Here is a 20634-nt window from a genome sequence, read left to right as displayed (position 1 = left end):
CTTAATGTGTTAGATAAAATAGTCAATAAATGTTACTTAAAATGGGCCACATCCTGAGCTGAATCTTAACAGTTATTCCAGATGGTTTCTTCTGAAAATACTGGTATTAATATTAGATTTTATTATTGCATGTGTTGCATACTTTTTCCACATTTTGCCTTCTAAGTGCATTTGCCTGTGATCTGTGTTTATGTGTACTTTATTATGTATACTTGCGCATGTTAGTATTTATACGTGTATGTAAATGTTCACAAACATGCAAAAAACACTCACTAATGTACGGAAGCTGTTTCCCAGCACTGATAAATGGATAAATTATTATTTTTTCAGTAGTGGATACAGTTTTTCATAATAACATGTAGCGCACAGACTGCTATTTAGCTGACACTCGCTGAAAAAGGAGAGAATAAATGAGGCATTTTGAGTGATAGATTTTATAATTGTTATCATCCAGACAGCATGCTGAAAAGAAAAGAAAAAAGAAAAGAAAGAGAAGGTAGAGGAGAAGATGAGAGAAACTTTAGTTGAGTACAGGGAGACACTGACACAGACAAATGTCTGCTTTCTAGCAACAGAGTGGCGTATACTACTGTTCTAATAATTTAATGCTATGCAAATGTATTATTACATTATGTTCTCAAATTAAAGTAATGAAATGTTTTGTTTACACTTTGCAGTTTAATATCCCATTTTATTTGAACCCTTTGTATCTCAAAAAATGTGCAACAACTGATGTTTGAAAAAACTTTAGGGCCTGAATAAATACATTTTATTATATCAATACAACACAAAATTATCAAAAAGAAACTGCATGAACATAGCTTAATGTTACATATAGGGTTTTCCTCAATGTCCCAATTGACTAACTAAAAAGTGTCCCAGTTTACTTGACAGTTTAGTTGACTGCACACTGATACTTGTAATCCCTTCAAATGTAGTTTTTTTTTTTCATATCTGTATCTCCGATCCCTGAAAGGACTAAAGCAATAATATGCTGTAATTCTACTGAGATAATTTTGCAGACACTAATTAAAACTGTGAAAATATCCATGTACAATGACAAGTAATGATTTGGTTATAAATAAAAGTCAGGACTGAATGTTTTTGGGTGACATGCAGCTCAGTTCTCTGTCTATACTCAACATCGCTGCAAAGAAACACAAATACAAAAACAAATACTTTAATATAACCCTACACCAGTTAAATTTACTGTAATTTATATATATAAAGATCAGGCATGGTTTGTTTTGTCATGTTAGAGTTTCATCTGCCCCTGTCTGATCGTTGTCTATGTTTGAGACTCCAGAAATGGCTCTACTAATCTAGCTAATTGCCATTTCCCAGAGCTTGGCATTTAAGAAGAGGAGCTGGGTCACCAAACAGCCGTTGATCAAAACATCCCATTAGAGCAAAGAAGACAAAAAAGCTCTCACAGTCCTAACAATGTGGCACCAGTGAATCAACAGTTTGCTCTGTGGGCACAAAGCATTAATTAGGGCAATAACTTCATGCTATTGCCATTCTATAGTCTCCATTTCTGTATGAGTGCATCTATTTACGCTCTGAAGTTTGTCGGGGACTTGCCGAGTGTGCCGCATTCCCCTGTTGCATGTGCAGATGAAAACACTATGAGAAACGTGGGAGAGAACCCCCCCAACACCAAAAGTTTCTTGACAAAATAACATTACACATTGTGGCTGCTCCTAACAAGAATTGACATAATTACTTGGGCCCATTTCTTGTCTAATTAGCACATGTCCACAGTAGACAGGGACTAGCAGTTAGGCAGGTGAAGGGAACTAGACAGGCATGGCAGCAGCAGCAGCACAAAAAGGGGCCCATTTAGTGTAATTAGGTGAGACAATGCCCCTGACTGTTTTCAGCTATGGCAGTGGCTCAAAACTGGGGGCAAACCGGCAAGCAGACGCCCCGTGAGTTGCATCGCCCCAAGACCCTAATAAGCCCCTAATTGTCTTTTTGTGATTCACATGGGCAGCACCAGCAGACATGAAGACAGCCTATTCCTGGTTTCCTGTGGAGAGAGTGTGGTGCCTGGCCCAAAGAGAGCCTGCAAAAGTCTCCCAGGGAACTCCAGACAGACATTCAAAATTTAAGGAGCTTATTAAACAGACAGATTCATGTCCTTATAAAAAACAAAAGAAAACAAAAAAACAGTATTATGTTTTAGTTTTAGCAGTAACATAGATGCTAAAAAATAATGAAAATCCCACTTAAAGTTACATTTTTACCATTCTGATAAATGTCACTGATTATTTTAAAAAATTGAAACATAGAAAAGAACAAATAAAACTCTTGCCAGTACAGCCCATGACAAATAGTATAGTATTCCAATATGTTTCAAGTTAGAGTCTTATTATGAAGTACCCAAAGTTCTGCCATTCTTACCTGTAATTGGAGTTAATAGAGCTGTAAAGGTTGCTGATGGGAGGATCCACTGTCCTAATATTTGTCTTCTGCTTTTACATGACCACACAGCATAAATACAGTATCAAACATTACAGCCAAGCTCCTCTAATACCAGTGACAACAGCAAGAAAACTTTATAGCAGGAAAACCTAATGACAGCTAATTGTAAAAAGATAGTATGCTCTCTGCCAGTGTTAAGATTTTGCATATCAGGATGTGTAAAATCTCATCTGGTCTTTACCCGGCCTTGTAATGATTTAAATATACCTCATCATTATTTATTAAGCAAAAGCAGTGTGTGAAATTCTATAGAACCACATTTAGCAGCAATAACATGAGTGTTTGGTTTCTCTGTGACTTTATCAGTCTGTCATATCATTGTAGAGAAATTATGGACCACTCTTCTTTACAACGTCTATCAGTGGTCTTTTGATCCATTGTTGTATAAGAATTGTCAACTTTAAATTTTAAATCTAATGTAGATTTTGGTGAAACATTTTTTTCTGTTTCGAGAGCTCAGTTTGTTATGAAGGTGTGATTTTTACATTTCTGAGGGTACTTGCTTGTAAATCTTTCCTGTTTGTTGATTATACAGCATTTTACACCAATTTTAGGTCCTATTCAATCTCTTTTTTTCTAGCAATCAATGAAGCCTTGGCTCATAAGCAGCTGGGCTCTACAGGCTGCATTTCAACACTGTAGGATGAGCCTGTTTAAACACTCACAGCCTCGCAGACTCGTCCATATGTTTGAGGCCTCTTCTAATGGCAGCTGGTTCTCAGAAGATTCAATATTCCATAATATGTTCTCCCTATGATCATCCGCAGTCAAGGCCCAGCTCAGAGGGACATCAGCTTGATGTGCCCTCACTCCTTTAATTAGCTGTCAATTAGTGCAAATGAATCAACTGTTCGCCTAATTAAGCAATGCCACCAGGCAGCTCCCGTATACAGGCCATTGTGTGAGCAGCATGAGAAATCCACAGCTAGCAAACTCATTTTGGATCACGAGTGCAACTTAACGATCGCACTGACAAACCGCGTTCATCGAGCTGCAAGTGTGAGCGGTGTTTGTCTGGTCAGGGTAAAGGTCAGTGTGTTAGTGTGATCAGACAAATCTTACCCGTATACCTTTTTTTTCTTTAATATCAGTTTATATGTGCCAAACGCATACATGCAAAATGATCCTTATCCTTCCTTATTTGCAGCACACTGACAGAATCCCAAACATAAATACTATAAAACACTATGTCATGTCAGCTAAGTTCACAAAACATGTAGTCAGTATTTGCGCTGTAGTTGGCAATAAGATTATACCTTTTCTTCATATCAAGTGTAGATGTTTTTAGTCTTTCTAACAATTAAATCAATAAAATATTCACACTTTTGATCATCTTCTCCACCTTCTCCTTTTAGCCTCCTGATTCACATGAATGACCCTTAATTAACATAGTTGCTGTTTTCTATTTTAAAGCCACTAGAATATTATTTTGTTATGCAGATCAGATATTTCCTTTACAGCTGGAGTGGAAATGTAATTTCCTCAAACATCTGTTCACCCATTTTTTTCACATTTATTTATTTTATTACTGTGACATGCCTGTTCTTATGAACGTTTCCCATAGTTAAATAAAAATACTGGCAACACCATTAACCGAATCCAAGTTCAGACATTGGGTGCTTACAAGTGAGTTCAGAGGTCACTGAATTAAATAAGCTATAAGGCTGCAGAGCCGTAGGTGCGCTTGCATCATTATCATTTATTTTGGTGGCACTTTGTATTACAGCTGCCAACTTGTGGTTTAATTTCCCTCCATTTACCATGAAATGAATCTGGATTTAGGATGCACGGAAGACAAATCATTTCATTTAATGAGGACCTTTGAGGCACTTTGGAGGAAAGAACAAATAATAATCTCCCTTCTTACATCATAAATATTTAGCATTTTAAGTGCTACAAGCTATATCATAGAGTATCTTTCATTCATTATGTCATTATCCGTTATTTATCCAGGTGAGAAGACTGATTGAGATTTAAATCTCATTTCCAAGAGAGACCCGGCCAACCTAACATACCCTCTTGCATAATGATTATAGGTGGAGATATCTTCCCAAGGTATGAGCTGTGGCATGTTTACACTTGAAGTGTTCCTTTTTTCCATTTAAAAGCTCACAAGGTCACAAGCATTACCTGTATTAAATACACTAAATCAAACACAGTGATAAATACTTAAATGTCATCTACATGTGTGTATTTAAGTGCAGAGCATTTATGCATCCCCTTAACATTATAAAACACCCCAGAAATCACCTTACTGTTAACATAAGACACGTGTATTAACTTGAGAGCATTAAAGAGAATCTATGCACATGTTATTAGTCTTACATCTTCATTTTGTCTGCTCGCGTATGCGATAATCACATTTAATGGATGCACGCTGTTCAGAGGCTTGTGAACAGTCCAGCTATGTTTCCTCTCTCCCTCCTTCCACCAGCCTCTCTGGACCATTACAGGCTGTAATTGTTATTTAATGGATTAAACATTCATCCTCTCTGCGCAAAGTCCGCAGAGAGCATCACCATGTTCACACAGCTAAACATGCCCCATCACACACACACACACACACACACACACACACACACACACACACACACACACACACACACACCACCACAGCAACACTCATTTGACAGCAGTGTTTGTGCTTAAAATTCAATTACCCACTTATTGATAGCTCTCTGGGGTGCTAAGGAAGTGGACAAAATGGTGCTGGTGGAAGTGTGGATGATTTCCCAGGAGGCCTCAAGCTCCTCTGCACATCTCCAGCTGGATCTATTTCATGGCTTTACTCATCAGCGGCAGACGCAGATGGAGCATAAGCAGCAGTCATACACCTGCACACACCAGCGCATGCAGACACAGAGACTGGGGCTGTAACACAGACACACACACATACGCACATACACACACACACACACACACACACACACACACACACACACACACACACACACACACACACACACACAGTGGAAACACAAGTCATTTATTACAGTGCATTCTAACAGTGAAAAGATGATAAGACATTTGGTGAGCTCTGATTTTCCAGGAGAGAACAAAACAAAACAAATTCTTCATAAAGATTAATTAAGTATATAAACAGTCATTTCATGTCTTTGACACCATATAAATCCACAGAATTTTAATCTGGATTAAATTAGTGTTAGTTTATTTGTTGGAGTTCATTTAGTTTATCCTCGTCCTGTGTAAAAGAAATAATTTATTTCACTAAATTTATGATTTTGCATGAGGACACTCATCCATTCCGTTTTGCTTCTGGTCTTGCACACTGATTATCTTTCTGTTTTTCCTGCTGGCAATATTCTTGTAATTCTTTTTAACATAGTCTTTGTGACAGCATACAGATAAAACACAGATATTTTTTTTTAGCATTAATAGTAGCTCCAATCAACTGTATCTGAAACCATGCCAGTATTTGACATGTTGAGTTTATTCTTTGCACCTCTGCTTTTCCAACTGGGACAAATTAAAGAACATTGTTTTTACAGTACTATTCCAAACCCTTGAATCACTCCTTGTGCCCTAAATTGGAAATAGGTGCAGCAATTTATTGAAACATTTGCAAACATGCATGGAAATACAGTATCTAAGAGGTTCTATGATTCTAACTCGCATAAAAATCTATCTTTGGTATGACTACTTTTATTCTTCAGTACAGACTGTACTCTCTTTTGTCATTTCTTTAAGTAGTCTTCAGGAATAGTTCTCCAGGCTTCTTCCTCTTTGACGTTGGTTGCCTTTTGCCCTGTTCTCTGTCAAGATGATCCACACTGCTTCAATAATGTTGAGGCTGAGGGACTGTGGTGGCAAATCCAGTAAAGTAAAGTGCTCAGTTGTGTGTTTTTTCCATCCAGTTATGTTTTTACTGCACTCACTGTGTGTTTGGGATCATTGCTATACTAAAAAATGACAGGGAAATCAGACACTTTCCAGATGGCATTACATGGTCAATCAAACTCTGACAGTACTTTTCTGTATTTATAATTCCATCAGTTGTGGAGATCCCCAACACTACTGGCTCAAATTGTCACTTCACCTGGTATTTACAGAAATAATCACACAGTGTGTAGTCTAACAGTGCAAAACCTAAAATAAGGATAAATAACAATCAAACAGTTATTTATCAGACCTTACGCCACTCATTTTCAGTTCAGTTCTTGTGTAATTTAGCATACCTCATCCTTTCACCCCTATTTCCTTTCCTTAAGAATGACTTCTTGACAGCCACCCTTCCACTGAGGCCATTGCTGATGAGGTTTCAGTGAACAGTAGACTGAAGGTCCAGATGTGGCTCTCAAGTCTTGTGTCAAGTTAGGTGGATTTTGTGTGTGTAGAACGCTGGTTCTCCTCTTTAGTCATGGACCTTTTTTGTACCTTAATGATTCATAGATGAGAGTTAACGAGCTTAAAAAAAACATATATCTGAAATGGATTGAAAATAAGTAAAAAAGCAGCCAATGGCCAAACAAAGACCTTCACAAGTCTTGTAGAATTACTACTCAAAAACAACTTTTTAAAAAATACAAGAAAATCCGGCTCCTTGGAAGCAAAATTCAAATAAAGGCACATTACTGTGTGTCTAACACATCAGCCCTCAGTGCCACAGGTAGTGCACCACAGGTTAGCCACGCGTCTCAGAGTCCCCAGAGGCCAGAGGGGGCCCCACACAGACGCTCTTGTTGCTGCTGGCCTCATTCCCCGCTAATTACAGCACTCATCTCTGCTCTCCCATGAGACGCCACAACACTGATGACAACACGGGGAAGGTTCTGCATCACCAGCAGCTGAGGCTGCCGACTGCACATCAGTACCCAAGGGGGCAAAAGGAGTAACGATGGTGTGATTGCATGTTGGGGGGTTTGTGGTTAGAGTTATGCAGGGACAGTTTTGCTGGTACTATCAGTCTGGCACATCCTAAACTGATTCATTAATTGCAACTTTATTGTGTTAATCTGTTGCAATTCAGCTCTGATTTAGAAAAACACGTGAAACCTAAAACTATAAACTTACAACATGTGGTGTTCTGTCAGATACACTACACCACACGATCCAGCATGAGTCTGAGTACAAGTCTGAGTAGAAAACAAAGATGAATCTTGTTGTCCTTTGGTGCCACCTTGTCAGACTACAGCTTGCACGTCCCTGAGGATGACTCTTGATCGATGAGCTCCAAAGATACTGTACCTCTCAGTGTGATTGTTCATTAGCAGGACACTGGGATCTAATGGCCAGCACACTTCTGGCAGTCATAAATCTCCAGACTCCACCCAGGTTTGCTCCCCTGTCTCATCAAGACCCGTGAAGAATGGAGTCAGTGTGATAAAAAAGGAGAGTGGGATTTATATTTTCCCTCTACCACCTCCTCCACGCACCGAGATGAGCTAACAGGCACAGAGAAATGACAAGTGGGACCTCGACAAGACACCCCCGTGAATGTGATGATGCCGCTAGATGTCTTTTAGATGCTGATGAGCCTGCTGGACAAAAAGAGCATTTTAATGTCTCTTTTCTGTTTATTATACATTATACTTCAGAGTGTTTTGCACCCAAGCAGAACAGCTGAGATGAAAGTGGGGTTTACAGGGCCCTAAAACCAAAGCAACTAAATGGGGTTTGACCTTCAAATTGACACATTTGTTTTTCTTACTGTGACTTGCCAAACGTCCTACAAGAAAACACTTATGTGTGGTAGATAGAAATACATTCCGAGTGGCTCGTTTGTAGTGGAATGAGAGCAGGTGTATTGACAGGTGAAAGTCAAGTGAATGGAAAACTGAGTACTGCTGAACAGGTGAGGAAACACTGGGCTTGAAATTGTTTAAACTTAGAAAGATTTCCTTGTAGTCTTTCTAATGTGTGGCCTTAATGTGACCTTGACTGTGCCTCTGAAAGCATGATGCCTCATTTATTACATCCTTCTCCTAGTATGCTGTGTATACAGTGATTGCTCTGAAATACAGCTTCACATTTGTGAGTACAAGAGGTTCTGGTGTTCCTTGACCTTTTCCTTTATCTTAACATTTATCATTAACTAATCAGTGAATGCATATTTTGGAAAAGTTGCTCCAAAGCTGCAAAAATGAGGAACATCTTTCCTAAAATGCACTTTCCTAATTAGTCTTAAAATACTTTTTGACAGTTGGATGATGTCATAGTCTGACCAATTTGTGTGGGGCGGTGGAGAGTGAATATATTGCTGCTGCGTCCAATTCACTCTGACCTTATTTTTATTCAGCAGTTCCATGTCATGAAATTTAGGTCAGAGAACAATGCACTCTCTCTGTTAGAACTAGCGGGGTGCCAAAACCCTAGCTACTCTCCTCTGACCCTCATCCCAAGCTTTCACATTCATCCACACAACGTTTCACTTCACAGACTGGAAGATGTATAAAAAAACAAGGTATTTTTATCTGGAAAGATGTTTGTACTGCTATCTATCTATCTATCTCATAAAATACTGTGTTACAGCTTGGCTGATGATGGGCACAAGCCTGGTGTGATGATATCACCTCAGGCATGATATCACCGCAGGCATAGTTAAAAGTCCCGTGAATGAGGCTGCAGCTCCACAAATGTAACAATTTATGATTATTATCTAACAGTATTGAGAAAATTCCTCTCAGCTCAGTCAAAGGTATTTAAAACAAGAACTATCGGTGAGGTTTTTGATAACTTCAGTCAGTTCTTTTTCCCTCTTATGAGCTCTTATGACCTCTGTTTCGTTAACCATAAGGTCTTTCTTTCATTTTATTCCCTCATGTATTTATTTATTACAGTTTTTGCTCTTTACCTTTAAAATAATTTGAAATTACTTATTAATCATAACGTGTCTTATTTTGTTTTCCATCTTAGTACAGTATCCCCCAATATTTTTTTTCTGGGTTGAGTCTGGTATCGTGTCGCCAGGTTGTGTGAATGTGGTAGTCAGTGCGGCTCCGCGATGGTTCCATAGTGTAATGGTTAGCACTCTGGACTCTGAATCTGGACTCTGAATCCAGCGATCTTCTCTGGCACACCAAAACTGTGCTATAATTGTGTTTTCAGTCAGAAGTGTATAAAATCAAGCAGCAAACCTTGACCGCTCCCTTTACAAACACTTGTCAATCACTATGTGGTACTAAAGAGCTGTCTGAAATTCAGTTGTACACCACGCAAAGTTACAGAGTGGGGTGTCTGAGTGCTGAGGTGCGCTTGTGCGTAAAAGTCACAAACACTCCCCTGACTCACTAACTGCACAGCTGACTTCAAAGTCAGCACAGAAAGTGGGCGCCACCAGTATGTGTTTCCATGGCTCAACAGCTGCTATATGTGTTATGTGGACTATAACGTTTGTGTATTCCCAAGTATCTCAGTTTGTAACTTCCACAAGGCTGCCTTGTTTACGTCAGGATGGCCGAGCGGTCTAAGGCGCTGCGTTCAGGTCGCAGTCTCCTCTGGAGGCGTGGGTTCGAATCCCACTTCTGACATTGAAGCTTTGCTCTTCTTGATATTGTGATCACATACACTTGAAATTTGGTTTAACCACGAGGTTTCTCAGAACTTGCTTATGACAGTTGTGCACCGTTCATCCCTGAACTTTACTGGATTTTCCAATGATGTACACTGTAACAAAATTCTACATAATTCTAATAAAATTCACTACAGGAAGCTGATTACTGCTGCACAACTAAATGTGTGCATCTTTGAATGTGCTCACATTGACACTGATGTGCTAAAAACCTGATTTTGTGAAGTCAAAACTTTCAGCAAGTTGAAACAATCTTTGTTATTTACTCCAATTATCCCAAAATAAGGATTGGTCCCATCCAATGTCATGGCATGAAAATATGAGAGGCTGTCATCAATTCAATCAGACACTTGCGAAAATTGTAAACACTGAGTAAAAATCCTTCAATATTTTTATTGTATTTCTGACAGTGTACACACAAAACAATAATATACAAACACACACACACATACGCTGTCCTTCGGCTTATTAAAAAGGCTATGTCATGTTTTTGCTTGGTAAAAAACAAAACAAAAAAAACAACAAAAAACCAACAACCTGTTATTACTGTGCTGACTTCCTCATTTTGAAATGATTAGTTGTTGTTGTTTTTTTGTTTTTTTTTTGTTTTTTTTTTACATCATTTCATCTTGGTTGATGATGGGCACTAACCTGATGAGCGCACATGAATGAAAGTAAAACTTTCTGTGAACGTAGCTGCTTCTCGCCGGGTGCGGTGGCGCGTGCCTGTAATCCAAGCTACCGGGAGGCTGAGGTTGGAGGATCGTTTGAGCTCAGGAGCTCTGAGCTGCAGCAGGCTATGTCGATCGGGTGTCCGCACTAAGTTCGGCATTGATATGGTGATCCTGGGGGAGCCCGGGACCACCAGGTCGTCTAAGGAGGGGTGCACCGGCCCAGGTCGGAGACGGAGCAGGTCAAAGCCCCCGTGTCGCTCAGTAGTGGGATCACGCCTGTGATTAGATGCTGTAGCGCAGCCTGAGCAATACAGCGAGACCCAATCTTTATACACACCCTTATACCTGTCACTACATCACACAGCATCCTCATCAGCCCGTCTTTGTCTTTTTAATTAACGTTAAACACGCTCACAAACCTGCTGCTCTGCTTGTCCTGCACCACCTCCACCTGCAGGACAGCTGCAAATACATCCTCCATCCTAAACACTTCTGATGCCCAGCAGGTGGAGACAAACTCAAACTAGGAAATTCATTCAGGTAACCTTTGGGTTTAATATTTGCATCTTATGATCACAGCTTTGACTGTTATGTAAAAAGGTTTTTTTTTTAGAAGTGAACTGTCCACAGCGGACAAGTCTGCACATTTAGACATTTACACAGTTACTGCGTGACTTCAGTACAGGCATGAGTCAGGATTTTGGGGTAAAGTAAATGTTTTCTTTCTTCTGCACATCAGCTGCGATAACAGTCTAAATAATTGCAACTCCCCCAAGAATGCAGAGATGACAGCTGCACAACTAAGAGCTCTATTTTTTTTTTTTCAACTACTGTGCAAATCAGCTGTTTCATTCAAGAGTCAAAAGTGGGATAATAAGCCACACCCAGAATGGTGACTGTGACTTGAATGCAGCACCATAGCCCGCCCGGGCATCTTGACACCCCCTGCTGTACAGTTTTGTAACTTTAATTATTCCAAACAGCCGCCTATGTAGTCTTAATTGTTCATATCATGCCCCACATCAGTTAAAAATGGTCATATAAACATGTAAATGGAATTATAGAAACTGTTGAAAATTGGAGCGACAAATATGACAATTACAAACATTGTCAAAGTAACAAGCATACTAACCTGATCAGACTTCAAAAAAAGACACAGGATGGCCAAGCGACCACAGGTGCTGTGTTTAGGCTGCAGTCTCTCCTGGAATTGTGCGTTCAAATCCCACTTCCTTCAGCCAGTTTACTGAATGAAGATGTTATGCGCAGTCTCAAATCACTTGTGCACCTGTGCTGGAGTCACATGTTAAATCTACCTACAGCACTTGCTGTACTCGTATCGAAGTTATGTTTAAATTCTGCTTTTACATTTAATCTTTACTGTGGGTACCAGCTTATGTTTCATGTTTTGGTTTCAAATCATCTGGAAGTGCCATTTTTTCACTGATTCTTTCATTCAAAGCATGTTTTAAGAGTATTATAGATTGTCTGCTGGGGGAAGGGTTAAAAGAAACACCAAGAATCCCATGGTCAAAAAAATGATTGGGGATGTGGCATCAAGTTAAGACTCACCTCAATGAAGTTGATTCACTCTCAGTATTCAATCCGATATGGGGAAACGACCAGTATCCCCCAGGAGAAGGTGAAGGGGGATTTGAAATATGGGGTGAAAAGGGGTTATACAAAAAATAGGAGATCTTTATAATCCGGATAATAAACACTTGTTGCCCTTTGATAAAATTGTTGTCAAGCATGACATAGCCCGCAGCCAGTTCTACAGACATTTACAACTGAGAGATTTTACTAGAACACAGCAAAACCAGTCCTTGTCCGTTCCTGGTGTATCAACACTCAAAGAAATGATAGTGAAAGATTGCCAGGGAAGGGACTGTGTTGCATTTTACTGGGATAATTTCTATATTTTTTAATAGATTTTTTATCTTATAATCAACAGTATATAAAACAATATATATATATCAGTCTGGTACGGTGTTGACATAATGCCGCAATCTGGCAGTCATACCTTCTTTTTGAGCAGTGGTTCCATGGTCTTTGAATCCAGTGATCTGAGTTCAAATCTCAGTGAGACCTGGTTTTTAGAGGTGAAACCACACTTCATATCTTCTCTGGTTCACAGAAACTGTGCTATAATTGTGTTTTCAGTCACAGGTGTATAAAATCAAGCAGCAAACCTTGACCGCTCCCTTTACAAACACTTGTCAATCACTATGTTGACTCACTAACTGCACAGCTCCAAACCTCTTCTGACTTCAAAGTCAGCACCAAAACAGGGCGCCATGACCTTCATGGTATTGATTTCCATGGCTGAACAGCAGCTATATGTTTTGTGAAGTATAATATTTATGTCTTCTAAAGTAAGTTGGAAGTGCAGACACCTGATCAGCATAGCCTGCTGTAGCTCAGAGCTCCTGAGCTCAAACAAACGTCCAACCTCAGCCTCCCGGCAACTTAGATTACAGGAACGCGCCACCACACCAGGCAAGATGCAACCTCACTGAAAGAGGTTTTAACTATCAGTCAAGTGACATCATCAGGATAGTGCCCATCTTCAGCCAAGATGTAATCCTGTAAAAAACAAAAACAAAAACCAGATAATTTCAAAAGAAGGAATTCAGCACAGTTATAAGAAGTAATGGTGTTTTTGTTTTTGTGCACATAGTTCAAATCTCAGTGGGACCTGGTTTTTAGAGGTGAAACCACACTTCATGTCTTCTCTGGTTCACAGAAACAGTGCTACAGTTGTGTTTTCAGTCAAAACTGTATAAAATCAAGCAGCTAACCTTGACCTCTGCCTTTAGAAATGATTGTGAATTCCTATGTGCTACTAAAGAGCTTATACTTGTGCGTATAAGTCACAAACACTCTGCTCACTCACTGACTGAGCATGATCATCATTTTCGAGCTATAAATGGCATCAGCCTCTCCACAATTGACAGTATCCTTAAAAGAACCCATTGGCTGAATACTTTTTGGCATGTTGCCATGATCAGGCAGTTCACGCACTCGCACGGGGGTTCCATGGTGTAACGGTTAGCACTCTGGACTCTGAATCCAGCGATCCGAGTTCAAATCTCGGTGGGACCTGAGGTTTTTCTCCGCTGATTGGAATGTGAAACATTAGCGCGTCTTCTCTGGCACACCAAAACTGTGCTATAATTGTGTGTTCAGTCACAGGTGTATAAAATCAAGCAGCAAACCTTGACCGCTCCCTTTACAAACACTTGTCAATCACTATGTGAGCTGTCTGAAATTCAGTTGTACACCACGCAAAGTTACAGAGTGGGGTGTCTGAGTGCTGAGGTGCGCTTGTGCGTAAAAGTCACAAACACTCCCCTGACTCACTAACTGCACAGCTGACTTCAAAGTCAGCACAGAAAGTGGGCGCCACCAGTATGTGTTTCCATGGCTCAACAGCTGCTATATGTGTTATGTGCAGTATAACGTTTGTGTCTTCCCAAGTATCTCAGTTTGTAACTTCCACAAGGCTGCCTTGTTTACGTCAGGATGGCCGAGCGGTCTAAGGCGCTGCGTTCAGGTCGCAGTCTCCTCTGGAGGCGTGGGTTCGAATCCCACTTCTGACATTGAAGCTTTGCTCTTCTTGATATTGTGACAACATACACTTGAAATTTGGTTTAACCGCGAGGTTTCTCAGAACTTGCTTATGACAGTTGTGCACCGTTCATCCCTGAACTTTACTGGATTTTCGAATGATGTACACTGTAACAAAATTCTACATAATTCTAATAAAATTCACTACAGGAAGCTGATTACTGCTGCACAACTAAATGTGTGCATCTTTGAATGTGCTCACATTGACACTGATGTGCTAAAAACCTGATTTTGTGAAGTCAAAACTTTCAGCAAGTTGAAACAATCTTTGTTATTTACTCCAATTATCCCAAAATAAGGATTGGTCCCATCCAATGTCATGGCATGAAAATATGAGAGGCTGTCATCGATTCAATCAGACACTTGCGAAAATTGTAAACACTGAGTAAAAATCCTTCAATATTTTTATTGTATTTCTGACAGTGTACACACAAAACAATAATATACAAACACACACACACATACGCTGTCCTTCGGCTTATTAAAAAGGCTATGTCATGTTTTTGCTTGGTCAAAAAAAACAAAACAACAACAACAAAAAACCAACAACCTGTTATTACTGTGCTGACTTCCTCATTTTGAAATGATTAGGGGTTTTTTTGTTTGTTTTGTTTTTGTTTTTTACATCAGTTCATCTTGGCTGATGATGGGCACTAACCTGATGAGCTCACATGAATGAAAGTAAAACTTTCTGTGAACGCAGCTGCTTCTCGCCGGGTGCGGTGGCGCGTGCCTGTAATCCAAGCTACTGGGAGGCTGAGGTTGGAGGATCGTTTGAGCTCAGGAGCTCTGAGCTGCAGCAGGCTATGTCGATCGGGTGTCCGCACTAAGTTCGGCATTGATATGGTGATCCTGGGGGAGCCCGGGACCACCAGGTCGTCTAAGGAGGGGTGCACCGGCCCAGGTCGGAGATGGAGCAGGTCAAAGCCCCCGTGTCGCTCAGTAGTGGGATCGCGCCTGTGAATAGATGCTGTAGCGCAGCCTGAGCAATACAGCGAGACCCAATCTTTATACACACCCTTATACCTGTCTCTACATCACACAGCAGCCTCATCAGTCCTTATTTATCTTTTTAATTGACGTCAAAAACACTCACAAACCTGCTGCTCTGCTTGTCCTGCACCACCTCAACTTGCAACTACATCCTCCACCCTAAACACTCCTGCCGCCCAGCAGGTGGAGACAAGCTCACTCACTCACTCACTCACTCATATATATATCAGTCTGGTATGGTGTCGACATAATGCCGCAATCTGGCAGTCATGCCTTCTTTTTGAGCAGTGGTTCCATGGTCTTTGAATCCAGCGATCCGAGTTCAAATCTCGGTGGGACCTGAGGTTTTTCTCCGCTGATTGGAATGTGAAACATTAGCGCGTCTTCTCTGGCACACCAAAACTGTGCTATAATTGTGTGTTCAGTCACAGGTGTATGAAATCAAGCAGCAAACCTTGACCGCTCCCTTTACAAACACTTGCCAATCACTATGTGGTACTAAAGAGCTGTCTGAAATTCAGTTGTACACCACACAAAGTTACAGAGTGGGGTGTCTGAGTGCTGAGGTGCGCTTGTGCGTAAAAGTCACAAACACTCCCCTGACTCACTAACTGCACAGCTGACTTCAAAGTCAGCACAGAAAGTGGGCGCCACCAGTATGTGTTTCCATGGCTCAACAGCTGCTATAATATGTGTTATGTGGAGTATAACGTTTGTGTCTTCCCAAGTATCTCAGTTTGTAACTTCCACAAGGCTGCCATGTTTACGTCAGGATGGCCGAGCGGTCTAAGGCGCTGCGTTCAGGTCGCAGTCTCCTCTGGAGGCGTGGGTTCGGATCCCACTTCTGACATTGAAGCCTTGTTCTTCTTGATATTGTGACAACATACACTTGAAATTTGGTTTAACCGCGAGGTTTCTCAGAACTTGCTTATGACAGTTGTGCACCGTTCATCCCTGAACTTTACTGGATTTTCGAATGATGTACACTGTAACAACATTCTACATAATTCTAATAAAATTCACTACAGGAAGCTGATTACTGCTGCACAACTAAATGTGTGCATCTTTGAATGTGCTCACATTGACACTGATGTGCTAAAAACCTGATTTTGTGAAGTCAAAACTTTCAGCAAGTTGAAACAATCTTTGGTATTTACTCCAGTTATCCCAAAATAAGGATTGGTCCCATCCAATGTCATGGCATGAAAATATGAGAGGCTGTCATCAATTCAATCAGACACTTGCGAAAATTGTAAACACTGAGTAAAAATCCTTCAATATTTTTATTGTATTTCTGACAGTGTACACACAAAACAATAATATACAAACACACACACACATACGCTGTCCTTCGGCTTATTAAAAAGGCTATGTCATGTTTTTGCTTGGTCAAAAAGAAAAACAACAACAAAAAACCAACAACCTGTTATTACTGTGCTGACTTCCTCATTTTGAAATGATTAGTTGTTGTTGTTTTGTTTTTTTTCTTTTCTTTTCTTTTTTTTTTTTACATCATTTCATCTTGGTTGATGATGGGCACTAACCTGATGAGCTCACATGAATGAAAGTAAAACTTTCTGTGAACGCAGCTGCTTCTCGCCGGGTGCGGTGGCGCGTGCCTGTAATCCAAGCTACCGGGAGGCTGAGGTTGGAGGATCGTTTGAGCTCAGGAGCTCTGAGCTGCAGCAGGCTATGTCGATCGGGTGTCCGCACTAAGTTCGGCATTGATATGGTGATCCTGGGGAGCCCGGGACCACCAGGTCGTCTAAGGAGGGGTGCACCGGCCCAGGTCGGAGACGGAGCAGGTCAAAGCCCCCGTGTCGCTCAGTAGTGGGATCGCGCCTGTGAATAGATGCTGTAGCGCAGCCTGAGCAATACAGCGAGACCCAATCTTTATACACACCCTTATACCTGTCTCTACATCACACAGCAGCCTCATCAGTCCTTATTTATCTTTTTAATTGACGTCAAAAACACTCACAAACCTGCTGCTCTGCTTGTCCTGCACCACCTCAACTTGCAACTACATCCTCCACCCTAAACACTCCTGCCGCCCAGCAGGTGGAGACAAACTCACTCACTCACTCACTCAATCAATCAATCAATCAATCAATCCTATATATATCAGTCTGGTATGGTGTCGACATAATGCCGCAATCTGGCAGTCATGCCTTCTTTTTGAGCAGTGGTTCCATGGTCTTTGAATCCAGTGATCTGAGTTCAAATCTCAGTGGGACCTGGTTTTTAGAGGTGAAACCACACTTCATGTCTTCTCTGGTTCACAGAAACAGTGCTACAGTTGTGTTTTCAGTCAAAACTGTATAAAATCAAGCAGCTAACCTTGACCTCTGCCTTTAGAAATGATTGTGAATTCCTATGTGCCACTAAAGAGCTTATACTTGTGCGTATAAGTCACAAACACTCTGCTCACTCACTGACTGAGCATGATCATCATTGTCGAGCTATAAATGGCATCAGCCTCTCCACAATTGACAGTATCCTTAAAAGAACCCATTGGCTGAATACTTTTTGGCAGGTTGCCATGATCAGGCAGTTCACGCACTCGCACGGGGGTTCCATGGTGTAATGGTTAGCACTCTGGACTCTGAATCCAGCGATCCGAGTTCAAATCTCGGTGGGACCTGAGGTTTTTCTCCGCTGATTGGAATGTGAAACATTAGCGCGTCTTCTCTGGCACACCAAAACTGTCCTATAATTGTGTTTTCAGTCACAGGTGTATAAAATCAAGCAGCAAACCTTGACCGCTCCCTTTACAAACACTTGTCAATCACTATGTGAGCTGTCTGAAATTCAGTTGTACACCACACAAAGTTACAGAGTGGGGTGTCTGAGTGCTGAGGTGCGCTTGTGCGTAAAAGTCACAAACACTCCCCTGACTCACTAACTGCACAGCTGACTTCAAAGTCAGCACAGAAAGTGGGCGCCACCAGTATGTGTTTCCATGGCTCAACAGCTGCTATATGTGTTATGTGGACTATAACGTTTGTGTCTACCCAAGTATCTCAGTTTGTAACTTCCACAAGGCTGACTTGTTTACGTCAGGATGGCCGAGCGGTCTAAGGCGCTGCGTTCAGGTCGCAGTCTCCTCTGGAGGCGTGGGTTCGAATCCCACTTCTGACATTGAAGCTTCGCTCTTCTTGATATTGTGACAACATGCACTTGAAATTTGGTTTAACCGCGAGGTTTCTCAGAACTTGCTTATGACAGTTGTGCATCCCTGAACTTTACTGGATTTTCGAATGATGTACACTGTAACAACATTCTACATAATTCTAATAAAATTCACTACAGGAAGCTGATTACTGCTGCACAACTAAATGTGTGCATCTTTGAATGTGCTCACATTGACACTGATGTGCTAAAAACCTGATTTTGTGAAGTCAAAACTTTCAGCAAGTTGAAACAATCTTTGTTATTTACTCCAATTATCCCAAAATAAGGATTGGTCCCATCCAATGTCATGGCATGAAAATATGAGAGGCTGTCATCGATTCAATCAGACACTTGCGAAAATTGTAAACACTGAGTAAAAATCCTTCAATATTTTTATTGTATTTCTGACAGTGTACACACAAAACAATAATATACAAACACACACACACATACGCTGTCCTTCGGCTTATTAAAAAGGCTATGTCATGTTTTTGCTTGGTCAAAAAAGAAAAACAACAACAAAAAACCAACAACCTGTTATTACTGTGCTGACTTCCTCATTTTGAAATGATTAGTTGTTGTTGTTTTGTTTTTTTCTTTTCTTTTCTTTTTTTTTTTTACATCATTTCATCTTGGTTGATGATGGGCACTAACCTGATGAGCTCACATGAATGAAAGTAAAACTTTCTGTGAACGCAGCTGCTTCTCGCCGGGTGCGGTGGCGCGTGCCTGTAATCCAAGCTACCGGGAGGCTGAGGTTGGAGGATCGTTTGAGCTCAGGAGCTCTGAGCTGCAGCAGGCTATGTCGATCGGGTGTCCGCACTAAGTTCGGCATTGATATGGTGATCCTGGGGGAGCCCGGGACCACCAGGTCGTCTAAGGAGGGGTGCACCGGCCCAGGTCGGAGACGGAGCAGGTCAAAGCCCCCGTGTCGCTCAGTAGTGGGATCGCGCCTGTGAATAGATGCTGTAGCGCAGCCTGAGCAATACAGCGAGACCCAATCTTTATACACACCCTTATACCTGTCTCTACATCACACAGCAGCCTCATCAGTCCTTATTTATCTTTTTAATTGACGTCAAAAACACTCACAAACCTGCTGCTCTGCTTGTCCTGCACCACCTCAACTTGCAACTACATCCTCCACCCTAAACACTCCTGCCGCCCAGCAGGTGGAGACAAGCTCACTCACTCACTCACTCACTCAATCAATCATATATATATATATCAGTCTGGTAGGGTGTCGACATAATGCCGCAATCTGGCAGTCATGCCTTCTTTTTGAGCAGTGGTTCCATGGTCTTTGAATCCAGCGATCCGAGTTCAAATCTCGGTGGGACCTGAGGTTTTTCTCCGCTGATTGGAATGTGAAACATTAGCGCGTCTTCTCTGGCACACCAAAACTGTCCTATAATTGTGTTTTCAGTCACAGGTGTATAAAATCAAGCAGCAAACCTTGACCGCTCCCTTTACAAACACTTGTCAATCACTATGTGAGCTGTCTGAAATTCAGTTGTACACCACACAAAGTTACAGAGTGGGGTGTCTGAGTGCTGAGGTGCGCTTGTGCGTAAAAGTCACAAACACTCCCCTGACTCACTAACTGCACAGCTGACTTCAAAGTCAGCACAGAAAGTGGGCGCCACCAGTATGTGTTTCCATGGCTCAACAGCTGCTATATGTGTTATGTGGACTATAACGTTTGTGTCTACCCAAGTATCTCAGTTTGTAACTTCCACAAGGCTGACTTGTTTACGTCAGGATGGCCGAGCGGTCTAAGGCGCTGCGTTCAGGTCGCAGTCTTCTCTGGAGGCGTGGGTTCGAATCCCACTTCTGACATTGAAGCTTCGCTCTTCTTGATATTGTGACAACATGCACTTGAAATTTGGTTTAACCGCGAGGTTTCTCAGAACTTGCTTATGACAGTTGTGCATCCCTGAACTTTACTGGATTTTCCAATGATGTACACTGTAACAACATTCTACATAATTCTAATAAAATTCACTACAGGAAGCTGATTACTGCTGCACAACTAAATGTGTGCATCTTTGAATGTGCTCACATTGACACTGATGTGCTAAAAACCTGATTTTGTGAAGTCAAAACTTTCAGCAAGTTGAAACAATCTTTGGTATTTACTCCAGTTAT

The 20634-nt window shown here is 41.2% G+C and overlaps 7 non-coding genes across 7 annotated transcripts; all 7 read left to right on the top strand.

Moving 5' to 3' along the window:
• Positions 1-9891: 9891 nt before the first annotated feature.
• On the top strand, positions 9892-9974 carry trnal-cag (transfer RNA leucine (anticodon CAG)). Its single transcript has one exon. It is a non-coding gene; the product is annotated as a tRNA-Leu (tRNA).
• A 3748-nt stretch (positions 9975-13722) lies between these two features.
• trnaq-cug (transfer RNA glutamine (anticodon CUG)) lies at positions 13723-13794 on the top strand. Its single transcript has one exon. It is a non-coding gene; the product is annotated as a tRNA-Gln (tRNA).
• Positions 13795-14208: 414 nt separating this feature from the next.
• trnal-cag (transfer RNA leucine (anticodon CAG)) lies at positions 14209-14291 on the top strand. The gene has a single exon. It is a non-coding gene; the product is annotated as a tRNA-Leu (tRNA).
• Positions 14292-16079: 1788 nt separating this feature from the next.
• On the top strand, positions 16080-16162 carry trnal-cag (transfer RNA leucine (anticodon CAG)). Its single transcript has one exon. It is a non-coding gene; the product is annotated as a tRNA-Leu (tRNA).
• Positions 16163-17884: 1722 nt separating this feature from the next.
• trnaq-cug (transfer RNA glutamine (anticodon CUG)) lies at positions 17885-17956 on the top strand. The gene has a single exon. It is a non-coding gene; the product is annotated as a tRNA-Gln (tRNA).
• Positions 17957-18370: 414 nt separating this feature from the next.
• On the top strand, positions 18371-18453 carry trnal-cag (transfer RNA leucine (anticodon CAG)). The gene has a single exon. It is a non-coding gene; the product is annotated as a tRNA-Leu (tRNA).
• A 1789-nt stretch (positions 18454-20242) lies between these two features.
• Positions 20243-20325, top strand: trnal-cag (transfer RNA leucine (anticodon CAG)). Its single transcript has one exon. It is a non-coding gene; the product is annotated as a tRNA-Leu (tRNA).
• Positions 20326-20634: the final 309 nt, after the last annotated feature.

Source organism: Oreochromis niloticus, linkage group LG15 (assembly GCF_001858045.2).
Source record: "Oreochromis niloticus isolate F11D_XX linkage group LG15, O_niloticus_UMD_NMBU, whole genome shotgun sequence".
In the NCBI taxonomy this organism is placed as follows: Eukaryota; Metazoa; Chordata; class Actinopteri; order Cichliformes; family Cichlidae; genus Oreochromis; species Oreochromis niloticus.
The sequence above is the reverse complement of the archived record's forward strand: the minus strand, read 5'-3'. Positions and strand labels throughout refer to the sequence as shown.